This window comes from Dysidea avara, chromosome 9, assembly GCF_963678975.1.
Source record: "Dysidea avara chromosome 9, odDysAvar1.4, whole genome shotgun sequence".
NCBI lineage: Eukaryota > Metazoa > Porifera > Demospongiae > Dictyoceratida > Dysideidae > Dysidea > Dysidea avara.
In genome coordinates, this window is record NC_089280.1 from 7,655,568 (window position 1) to 7,668,707 (window position 13,140).

Consider the following 13,140-nt stretch of genomic DNA (forward strand, 5'->3'; position numbering starts at 1 on the left):
AAAGTAGCAACAACAGAAAAATCAATTTGTACAGCAAGTATGGGGAAAATAAATTACAGGTGCCTACAAAAATGGTTGTAACTTACCAACGAATCGAGGTATGGAGCTACAATTTTCACCATCGTGTTCGCCTTGAACAGGGGAACCAATTACTGGGTAGGTCGTTCCTTTACTCACCCTTCTTCACTGCGTACAAAGGCGGAATGCGTGAAGAAAAATCAATCACATACGATCGCTTCGACGTGGCACAAACAAACGCTTATAACTTCCGTATCCTTGGGTCTACTGCAACGAAACAAAGATTTTCCAACTCCTTTTGAGCAGGCGAATAAGATGATATCCAGGGTTTTATTGTTAGTCCCTTCCTTCACTAAGAAAGTGGCATTCAAAAAATTTACAGACTTTTTTCAATAATACGCAAGTATTTCACCCATTGTATTCAATGCTTTATGTAAATTTACATTTGCGCAATTGTGTCGGGTTTTCACAGATCCTGCAAAAATCCCATTTGTTAGTGCAATAATTTTACAGTAAACACAATGGGTGAAATATTGATGAAATCGGAAAAAAATTCTGTACATTTTTAAGCGCTTGTTTCTCAATGAAGGAAGGTGATAAAGACATAAACCTTAGTAGCATCGTGAAGTCTTTGTTTCGTGTCAGTACTCCCAAGATATGGACATTAGTTTGCCTTGCATTGGATGAGCGGTTTGTTATTGTTTTTTCTCACATTTTTGTCATTCACCGTGGTTGTAGCAAAGGCCTGGAAGATGAAACTTACCCAGCAATTGATTCGTCTGTCAATGGAGAATCTGATGGTGTAAGTTCATCTCGGTAGAGGACTGCATTAAAAGTTATGACTGTTTATTTAAGCGCGTGTAGTTATTTTCCGTATTGTCACTGTACAAACCAATTTTTTTGCTGTTGCCACTATGTAGTATTTTAGTAGCTTCAAAAGTTCTTGGATTCTAGAGCTGAAATTTTGGTTGGCCATTCCTTTTGGTTATCTGGATAAAGAAAATGTAATAAAATGGAATTCGAAAATGCGCTGCAGATCCGGTCACATATGTTCTATTAGAGTAATTGTACAATGTCTGAGTAAATGGTATCTAAACTATTAGTGACGAAATTATCATACAGTGCAGATTCTAGCATCCTGATAATAATTACTAGTATTTTAAAAATTGTTAATTTAAAAATGAAGTAGGGATCTATGCAATAAAAAGTAGTAAAACAAGAGATGAATGATGGTATTACAGCATAGCTCAGTGGGAAATCCCTACTTTGGCGTTAAACAAAATATAACTAATGTGCCAAAGTAGGGACTTTCCCACCGAGCTATGCAGTAATACCATCATTTATCTATTGTTTCACTACTTTTTATTGCATAGATCCCTACTTCATTTTTAAATTAACAATTTTAAAAATACTAGTTTTAGTTTTAGTTGTAGCACAGCTAGCTACAGTGTAACTTGTGACTGTCTATTAGAATATCACAATCACACATGACTGTTGTATTAGAGTATATCGTGAGTCAGCCAATGGGTGCGCAGCTAGCTAGGCCAATAAGGGGGAGGTCTTCTTGTTTACTGTTAAGCAAATAGCTAGATTGTTAAGAGGTGTGCATGGTCTCCATACTCTAATGCAATTAGTCCACCTAGATCTTTATTATTTGATGGGTGTGATCGTGAACCTATATATCACGGACGGGATCCCAATCGCAAAGTATACCTCTTATAGTAGCGCCAAGACTGAAGCGTTTCTGAAATCCAGCTCTGAAATAATTCTGTGGCGTCTAAAGATGTTGCTGAAAGGACGTGTTGATATGGAAAATTAATGCCTTGATATGGTTTCGTTGGACGAAGAGAAGACAAGCAGCCTGATGAAGATAAAAGAAAAGACAAGGTGCAGAGGGCCTACACTCGTTGGAAACCCAAAAGGCACATCCCACCAGTCAGTTTGGTATTGTGGCGTAAAATGGTGGCCCCATGTGCTACTTCATTTGGCCTCTAAGCTTGCGAATGTGGTCAGTGAGGCCGACAAAATTTCAAGTTTTGGCAATTAAAAAAAATTTTTTTATCCAGTCACCGATAAGTGTTTTCTTGTTTTCAATGCTGTATCATGCAGTACGATAGTACTGTATAGTATAGGGACGGTGAAGATGTGGGCGTGGCCCGTGATATAATATAACCCAAAAACCTGCCTCGATTTAATTCCTCAAAACATCATGACAGCATTGGTTGGGTAAAATTAAGTCTTTAGATCAACCGGAAACGTTTCTGTCAAGTTGCTACAGAATTGTTTTAAAAATTATCCACCGAATTTTCTACTGCCTGCCTGCCTGCCTGACGCCTTCAGTCAAGCGTAGCGGAAAACTGGATATAGCTACAGCGCTAATTCTTTTACAAAAACGTTTCTAGTTTGAGTGCGCTATTACGTTACCTTTTATCCTTCTTTACCATGGCCATCAGTCAAGGTTCTCTGTTGATAGTGTTAATAGACTACTGTAGGACTTCCATCTACAGGTGTACATTGCATCAAACTATTTGAATACACGTTGCATTGCACCAAACTATTTGAACACACGTGGCTCAGTAGTTTACGAAGTTGGTAGTTGATACCGCCACATAGTAAAAAACTTTGGCAGTAAAAAAGTTCGGTGAAAACCCACTATTGCAAAATTAGCAAAAAAACTTCAGCAAATGGTGCTTCACCTGAGAATTTTTGCATAATCTATGATAGAATGTAGCTACCACGTACTGTATACACACAAATGCGAGTGGTTAAACAACTCGCCAATTAAAGGCCATGGAAGCCATTTCAATCACGAGTCTTTATCCCTCACAGTTAAGGGATGATGACTTGCGTTGGAAACAGCTGCCACACCTCTTGATTGGCAAGTCTTATTCACTTGCATGTAGCGATGTTGCATTCGAGTGGTAGCTATCATACAACTGACAAAGTTGCTTGTGTTCTAAACGCCAAGCTAAACGCATTTCTTTGCTGAGACCAACACTATGTTTAGTTATGTGTATCCAACTTACTACAGTTAATCAATTTATATAGTGGTGCACATGTGTTATGCTAGTTGATTGCTTGCATAATATATAGCTAGAGCTGTGATTGACTCTATAATAATGTTGTGACTGGTTTCCAGAGTATTTAGTGGTCATGAGTTTGCAAAAAGTTCACAAACAAGTATAAGAAAAATTAGGAATTTTAAATTAGAGTAGGGAGATCAGAGTAGTACGTAATGTCCAAATAAAACAATAAGAAGTTAATATCCCTACTGTGCATTTTGAGTGCAGCACAGTAGGGATACTCACTTCTTATTGCTTTATTTGGACAATACATACTACTCCGATCTAGCTTGTTTCAGTGCTTTTTATTGCAGTACTATACACTGTCCCTACGCTAATTTAAATTCCTATTTTTTTTCTTATACTTGTTTCATGTTAGATGGATTAATATTATTCCACAAAGGTGATTTTTGACGCGTAATATTTCTCTAGGATGATTTTTAAAGGCGGCAATATTGGCGGCACGCATCACTTTTGGGCAACCCCTACTTAAACAGTACTACCGTACTGTTTGATATATGTAGAAGGATCAAAGTGACATATTTCTTATCGGTTATTGCTACCCAATAGAGGTAATCAATGCTTGGACTGGGTCACAATTACATTAAAGACCACTAAGAAATATGCTAATAGAACAATCACTGATTAACATCTGACTGTTTTACTAGAGTGAAGTTGATCAGCTGGTTGGATCTGTTTCTATGGTCTTGCACAGATCATATCATTATTGTACATTTGTACATCATATGATGTTAGAAATTAGAAGTTAAATGATATTGATACATTACATGCGTTGAGCCCAAGCCCTTTATTTTGACTAGTAATTTAATGAAAAAATACACTATGCTGCTGGATTAAGGTTACGGAATAGTGTAAAATGCGTGGGCGGAACAAATTACAAAACCTGCTTTAAACCAAGCAGGGATAAATAATTTCAACAACTGTGTTGTTAGCAATACAACTACTGTAATTGTGCTTGTTTGTTTTTACTGCAGAACAACGACTGTTCTTGGGTGTGTGGTCCACAATAGAGCGATGTTTTATAAAACACGCCACCAAAAACCAGACTAACAGATTACTGAATCCTTATAATTTCAACACAAGTGACTAAACAACTAAAATATCTAGTCCTGTGGAAGCGATTTTTAAAGTTACTGGTTGTATAGACGTTTTATTGAACTTTTAGTAGTTTTTTTTCGAGTGAAACAAGCTCTTTGAAGGCTTGTATCTATGTCACTGGGAAGAAACACGACAAAAACGCTTCCACAGGACCTAATAAATTTAATATACAGTATCACTATGCCCCAAAAATGCCAATAGAGCCTATAGCTTTTGCTGTATTTGGCGGCAGAAAAACAAGATAATGACAGCTGGAGCTGAGCAATGTACGGGCTTGTGTTACTAAAACAAATTGTAGTGTTCCACCTGCCTCAAACTACACTGTAGCTACCAGAGTCGGGAGTAACTAGTTACTTTTGTAACTAAGTTACATAACGGATTACTTTTAAAGTAACTAGTAATCTAACTAGTTACATCCTTTGTAACTTGTAACTAGGATTACCTGTCCTCAACGTAACTTAGTTACAAAAAGTTACAATAGTCACTTAATGTTTTGTACTCGACTAACCTTGAACATATCTTGGGCAGAAACATTAGCTCCTTCGGCACTTGCCTCCCACTGACTAATGTTAGTGGTGGTGGTTTGGTAAATGTACCCAGTCCCGGTTGCCACACTGGGTCAAAATATTTTATTCTGTCCTAATAAATTTATTTTAGTTTGCTTATTGGCCTACAGGGGTCTTATATTATTTCTCTATTTGCAGTGAGCCGATACTTGGGTAGAGAAGGGATTTGGTGCTCAAGAGGTATTCTATGCTCCAAATGCCTTCCTTCAAGCCACAGAAAGGAGGACTGCAGAGCACAGTCAGCCTTTTGCCCAAGTATCTGTTTCTTCGTAGATACCTAATGTACGTTTCTTGGCATGCAAGAGTAATTATAGTAATGCAACAGTTACATGAGGAATACTTGATCATTGAAATATGTCAGCACTTTATTACAACAAAGGTCATAGAGGGTATTATACAGTCCTTGCACGTGGGTGATGACCTGTTACAATAGTCTTAGACAGCCTTGCTAATTCTTTGGGAGGAGGTCTGATGTATTGTTGAAAGGCATTGCTCCTCCAGCGGCCCAGCATTTGAATGTGATCATCTGGTAGTTGAGCTAGTGAAGCAGAGGTTGCTGCGCCAATGCGGAAGCTGTGAGTATTATAGCAGTTATTGTCTAACTTAAGCTTATGTAGCACAGATTTGAGTCTTGCACAGAATGTGCTCCTGGTCCAGCCTTTTCCCTTCTTGGTGACGAAGAGTGGTCCTGGCTGGGTACTTCTTTTTTGCAAATAAGACGGAACTGCCTTTACTGGGCAGATCGTACTATCAGTGGCGCCCATGTACACTTTGGTACCCTGCTTGTATGGGTCAGTTTTTGATTGCTTAAGAAAGAGTTGCAGTAAACGGGGCTTTGTTCTGTTGTCAACTGCAATATCACCAAGTGATAAGTGGCAGGATGAGTCATATGAATTCTCTGCGGGGATAGCGAACTCACTGACCCTTAGGAAGCCGAAGAAGGCAAGGCAGCACATAGCCCAGAATGTGGTGCTGTCGTAAGAGGGGGCTTCTTTTGACAATGCAGTTTTGATGCTGCGTGGAATGGGAATGGTGATCGGCAGGTGTGGTTTGGTGAAACGCCTGCCAGCTTGACGCTTCTTAATTCCCCTTAGGATGAGCTGAAACTGGGGAGTGACTTGGTAATTGAACTGCTTATGCAACCCCTTGCAGACATGCATGTGTCTGACAGCTGCTAAGTAGACCTTTATAGTCCTCAGTGATGTGTTAGATGTTGCCAAGTGTGTAACAAATAGTGTCAGGGTGCACTCGGTTGTAGGAATTGGCTTTTTTCCCACCAACTTGCAAAAGTTGAAATGTCTTCTTTTACCTGCCGCATAGGTCTTCCTGCTTGACTTAGCCAGGCTGGTGTGTAGTAGTTCATGAGCTTTCCCAAGGAGTTTATTGAGGTGGACAGTTCTTAGCAAGGATGGTGGTTTGAAGCAATCTGTAAATGTGACCGAATTTTGGAAAATCACCCTTATGGGCGCATTTGACACATTAAATATTTAGTTCTGAAACATAGCATTATAAGTTAAATTACTACCCAATTAAGTGTAGAATAAACCATAGATACCCTGAATTACAAGAAAATTTTTAGAAATATTTGTAAAGTGCTTTCTGCTAGTAACAGCATCGTGCTACTTTCAAAAATTCTAATTGTTTCAGGCACGACCATAAGGGTGATTTTCCAAAATTCAGTCACAAATAATACCCTTAATAGACAGGTGCAGTAGACAAGCTTGTTATATTATATTATATATATATGCGTACATATCAATGCACAGTGAACAGAAGCAAAAGTGTGCATATATGCAATGTATTAATATAGCCTATACAATATAGTGGTATGTGTTTATCAGTTCCCATTAATTAAGGGGTGCATGAAGTTTCTTAATGGAGCATTTGAAGTGGCGCTGAAAGGAGGGGGATGTTCAGTCCAGCTTTTGTGGTGATATGAGTTTCAAGAGTGACATTGGGATAACCTCCGGGATGATGGACACATGTGCATTCAGCTTTAAGAATTCTGCCGATCTGTTTCTGGAGAGCTGAACTGCAGCCGTGTTCAGCATCCCTGGAATATGGCAGGCTACAATTGTGAAACCGAAGTAGGCTGAGAAGAACCAAAGACACCGTAAAAGATGCATGACCAATGGCTCCTTAGAAGAGCCCTTGTTGATTGAGTCTACCACCCCACTGTTATCACACTTGAATTGAACCTTGCTGCCTGACAGTAGTGGGCCCCACATGGCACAGCTTAAGACGATTGGTACCAGTTCCTTTGCCATGATATCCCTCCATGCCCATTCCTTCGACCAAGCCAATTGTATCCATTGAGGTCCAAAGACCCACCACAACCCCAGGACCCTGACACATCTGTAGCAATGAAGTGGTCCGGGGAGAAGTTGTCAAGAAAGCTGATCCCATTCCAACAGGATGCAAACAGGTGCCAGCATCTGAGGTCCGACCGGAAGCCGGCTGTGAGCCTTGTACTGTGAGATAGTCTTTTGAGGCGAGCTGCTGCTTTATACATTCTAGAGACAAAGGTCCTCCCTGGTATTACCACCTTAGTGGCGTGCTGTAGAAGACCTATCAAGGACAAAATCTCTCTTTTAGTAGCTTTTTTGCGGGATAGCCAAGCTTTGACTTGGTTACGCAGTCGACTAAGTATGTCCTCAGGTAGGCAAGCCTGCATCAGTTCAGCATCTAAGGTAATCCCTAGGAATGTCAAGCGCTGGGATGGCCCCTCTATCTTATCCAGCGCAAACGGAATTCCTAAGCTGGAGCAAGTGTCCTTAATTTTTTGAAGGTTGTTGGCACACAAAGGGGAGTCAGGTGGGCCCAAGGTGAGAAAATCATCCAAATAATGCATGATTGGTGTCACCTGCATTTGTTTGAGAATCCACGACAACAGGTCAGCCAAGACATTAAACAGCTTGGGGGCAGATCGTAGCCCAAAAGGTAAACAAGTGTCAATAAATATCTGATTATTCCATTTCATTGACAATAGGTGGCGATCGGCTGGGTGCACAGGAAGTAGGCGAAATGCACTTTTAACATGAATCTTTGCCATCAGTGTGCCATACCCTATCTGTTTGATCTGGTCAATTGCCGAGTCTATGGTGATGCACTTCAGTGAGCATAATCCTTTTGGGATCCCTCCATTGACGCTGCCATCAACTGGGTGAGACAGGTCAATGATTAATCTCCATTTGTTTGGTTGGTGGTTTTTGGGGATGACTCCAAAACGGCTAAGATGTGCGTGTGGAACTAGTGACTGTTGAAATGGGCCGGCAACCCTTCCTAAAGCGATCTCCTCAGCCAGGTACTTCTCCACTGTGTCGGAGTGTTGGAGAGCACAGCATAAATTCCGCTTTGCAGACTTCAATGGGTGCAGTTGTTGCTTGAAGCCTATGCGGAAGCCCTGTGTGACTCCAGAAAGAAAGAAGTCGGTTAGTGGCTTATTTGGGTGGTCTGAAAGTGCCTCCTTCCATCTACTCACATCAAGTGGGGATGTAACTACAGTGGCTACGGGTGGTACTTTGACATCAGCTGGCTGGCTCTTCAGGTGGGTAGTCCAAGCAGAGATCCAATCAGCGTAGCTGCAGCATAAGTCCTTGGTGTGCATGCCAACAATGTGCTGCTCTGACATCACTGCAGAAGAGAATTAGATTTGGATAACACTTGTGTCATAAAGCGATTATGGGTGCATTCGTACGCTTATTGAGTTAATATCTAAATATCCACGCAATATGCCCTGACTGCAACACATGTACTAGCTGCCATTGTGAAACATGCAGGTATACCCATATCACTGCCAATGACTTTTTGAATTTACACTATGCAAATGGTGTACAAGATTAAGATACTAAAAAAAAAAAAAAAAAAAAAAAACTTGCCGAAACCTATTGAGACAAGTCAAGACTAGTTGTTCTGTCTATCCTGCTGCCTGTAAGTGCACTGGGAGGCTTTGTGATTCCTGTCTGTGACTCTAGGGTTATGGACACATCTGTAGCATAAATGAGCATAGCAGCAGGAAGGCCGAGAGCAACCGTTAGGGCTGTCATTCCAATCCAGGCATATAGGCTGTCTTGTTGGTAGGGTTGGTTTTGGCGTGTTGACCTTTAATGAGGGTTTGAGTTCGGGGTAGTAAAGGGGAGGACCTTGTGGTCGATGACCCCGGATAGCCCTTTCTGGGAAGGTTGTGTTCCAGATGGTGATATCTATGGTAGACCACTGCTTGAGATTAGAAGCAGATGCCTTTAAACAGAAACGATGGTCATAAGTTAACCATTTCCCTTCACGACAATCCAGGGATGCTCCCATTATGATTCTTTGATATCCCAGGAGATCTGCCACACGCTTGGGCTTGTGGCGAGAAACTATGGCAATGTACATCCCAAAACACTGCACCCAATCCATAATATCCAATAGCACTGGGGGTCGCTTCCGTGATCTGGTATGTTGGTCGTCTGTGTTAAGATCTGCCGTGTCCAGGTAGCTTGGCAGGAGCTCAGCCATCTCAACAAATAACCCATCCTCCACACGTTTCACTAGTCTTACTGGTATTGGAGGTAGCCCATTGCTGATCAATATCAGTTTCTCGGTTTGGGACAAATCTTGTGTGTCATTGCTATCGATGCTGGCAATCTTGTCATCAAGTTCTGGGATATGTGACAGCCGGCTGCTGTTGGGGAGGGCATCAGGTGCTGCAGGCAAGACACAGAACAAATGTGCACATTAGCTATATGGCAGTGATTCAGCATGATGCAGCCTTACAAGGGGGTGAGCATTAATAAAAGCACCAGTGCAATGGGGGGGGGGGGGGGGGGCGTTATTAAAAAATAAATAATTTTTTTGATTACATGCTGCAAAAGCTAGGGCATAGTGCTCTTTATTTGAAAGTAGCACATGCAGTGACTGATTATGCAAAGTACAGCTTATACTGTTGCTTACCGAAGTCTTCGTTTTCTATATCCTCCTCGTCGGTGCTGTCTTGGGGTTCTGGGCTTGCGGGGGTTCCAGTTCTACGGCGGCATGACGTCTGCTCAGTCTGGGTGGGTTGCTTCTTTTCCGTCGGCTAGATCTCACTGCAACAATGCAACACTGCAACAATGCAACACTGCAACAATGCAACAATGCAACAATGCAACAATGCAACACTGCAACACTGCAACAATGCAACACTGCAACAATGCAACACTGCAACAATGCAACACTGCAACAATGCAACAATGCAACAATGCAACAATGCAACACTGCAACAATGCAACACTGCAACAATGCAACACTGCAACACTGCAACAATGCAACACTGCAACAATGCAACACTGCAACACTGCAACAATGCAACACTGCAACAATGCAACACTGCAACAATGCAACACTGCAACACTGCAACAATGCAACACTGCAACAATGCAACACTGCAACAATGCAACACTGCAACAATGCAACAATGCAACACTGCAACACTGCAACACTGCAACAATGCAACACTGCAACAATGCAACAACGTAACAATGCAACACTGCAACAATGCAATACTGCAACACTGCAACAATGCAACACTGCAACAATGCAACACTGCAACAATGCAACACTGCAACAATGCAACAATGCAACACTGCAACAATGCAACAACGTAACAATGCAACACTGCAACAATGCAATACTGCAACAATGCAACAATGCAACACTGCAACAATGCAACACTGCAACAATGCAACACTGCAACAATGCAACACTGCAACAATGCAACAACGTAACAATGCAACACTGCAACAATGCAATACTGCAACAATGCAACAATGCAACACTGCAACAATGCAACACTGCAACAATGCAACAATGCAACACTGCAACAATGCAACACTGCAACAATGCAACACTGCAACAATGCAACAATGCAACACTGCAACAATGCAACACTGCAACAATGCAACAATGCAACACTGCAACAATGCAACACTGCAACAATGCAACACTGCAACAATGCAACAACGTAACACTGCAACACTGCAACAATGCAATACTGCAACAATGCAACAATGCAACACTGCAACAATGCAACACTGCAACAATGCAACACTGCAACAATGCAACACTGCAACAATGCAACAATGCAACACTGCAACACTGCAACAATGCAACACTGCAACAATGCAACAATGCAACACTGCAACAATGCAACAATGTAACACTGCAACAATGCAACACTGCAACAATGCAACGATGCAACACTGCAACAATGCAACACTGCAACAATGCAACAATGCAACACTGCAACAATGCAACACTGCAACAATGCAACAACGTAACAATGCAACACTGCAACAATGCAATACTGCAACAATGCAACACTGCAACAATGCAACACTGCAACAATGCAACAATGCAACACTGCAACAATGCAACACTGCAACAATGCAACAATGCAACACTGCAACAATGCAACACTGCAACAATGCAACAACGTAACAATGCAACACTGCAACAATGCAACACTGCAACACTGCAACACTGCAACAATGCAACAATGCAACACTGCAACAATGCAACACTGCAACAATGCAACAATGCAACACTGCAACAATGCAACACTGCAACAATGCAACACTGCAACAATGCAACAACGTAACAATGCAACACTGCAACAATGCAATACTGCAACAATGCAACAATGCAACACTGCAACAATGCAACACTGCAACAATGCAACACTGCAACAATGCAACACTGCAACAATGCAACAACGTAACAATGCAACACTGCAACAATGCAACACTGCAACAATGCAACAATGCAACAACGTAACAATGCAACACTGCAACAATGCAACACTGCAACAATGCAACACTGCAACACTGCAACAATGCAACACTGCAACAATGCAACAACGTAACAATGCAACAATGCAACACTGCAACAATGCAACAATGCAACAATGCAACAATGCAACACTGCAACAATGCAACAACGTAACAATGCAACACTGCAACAATGCAATACTGCAACAATGCATCAATGCAACAATGCAACACTGCAACAATGCAACAATGCAACACTGCAACAATGCAACACTGCAACAATGCAACACTGCAACAATGCAACAACGTAACAATGCAACACTGCAACAATGCAATACTGCAACACTGCAACACTGCAACAATGCAACAATGCAACACTGCAACAATGCAACAATGCAACAATGCAACACTGCAACAATGCAACACTGCAACAATGCAACACTGCAACAATGCAACAATGCAACACTGCAACAATGCAACAACGTAACAATGCAACACTGCAACAATGCAACACTGCAACAATGTAACACTGCAACAATGCAACACTGCAACAATGCAACACTGCAACAATGCAACAATGCAACACTGCAACAATGCAACACTGCAACAATGCAACAATGCAACACTGCAACAATGCAACACTGCAACACTGCAACAATGCAACAACGTAACAATGCAACACTGCAACAATGCAATACTGCAACAATGCAACAATGCAACACTGCAACAATGCAACACTGCAACAATGCAACACTGCAACAATGCAACAATGCAACACTGCAACAATGCAACAACGTAACAATGCAACACTGCAACAATGCAATACTGCAACAATGCAACACTGCAACAATGCAACACTGCAACAATGCAACACTGCAACAATGCAACAACGTAACAATGCAACACTGCAACAATGCAATACTGCAACAATGCAACACTGCAACAATGCAACACTGCAACAATGCAACACTGCAACACTGCAACAATGCAACAACGTAACAATGCAACACTGCAACAATGCAACACTGCAACAATGCAACACTGCAACAATGCAACACTGCAACAATGCAACACTGCAACGCTGCAACAATGCAACAACGTAACAATGCAACACTGCAACAATGCAACACTGCAACAATGCAACACTGCAACAATGCAACACTGCAACAATGCAACAACGTAACAATGCAACACTGCAACAATGCAATACTGCAACAATGCAACACTGCAACACTGCAACAATGCAACACTGCAACAATGCAACAACGTAACAATGCAACACTGCAACAATGCAACACTGCAACAATGCAACAATGCAACAATGCAACACTGCAACAATGCAACAATGCAACACTGCAACAATGCAACACTGCAACAATGCAACACTGCAACAATGCAACACTGCAACACTGCAACAATGCAACAATGCAACACTGCAACAATGCAACAATGCAACACTGCAACAATGCAACACTGCAACAATGCAACACTGCAACAATGCAACAACGTAACAATGCAACACTGCAACAATGCAATACTGCAACAATGCAACAATGCAACACTGCAACAATGCAACACTGCAACAAT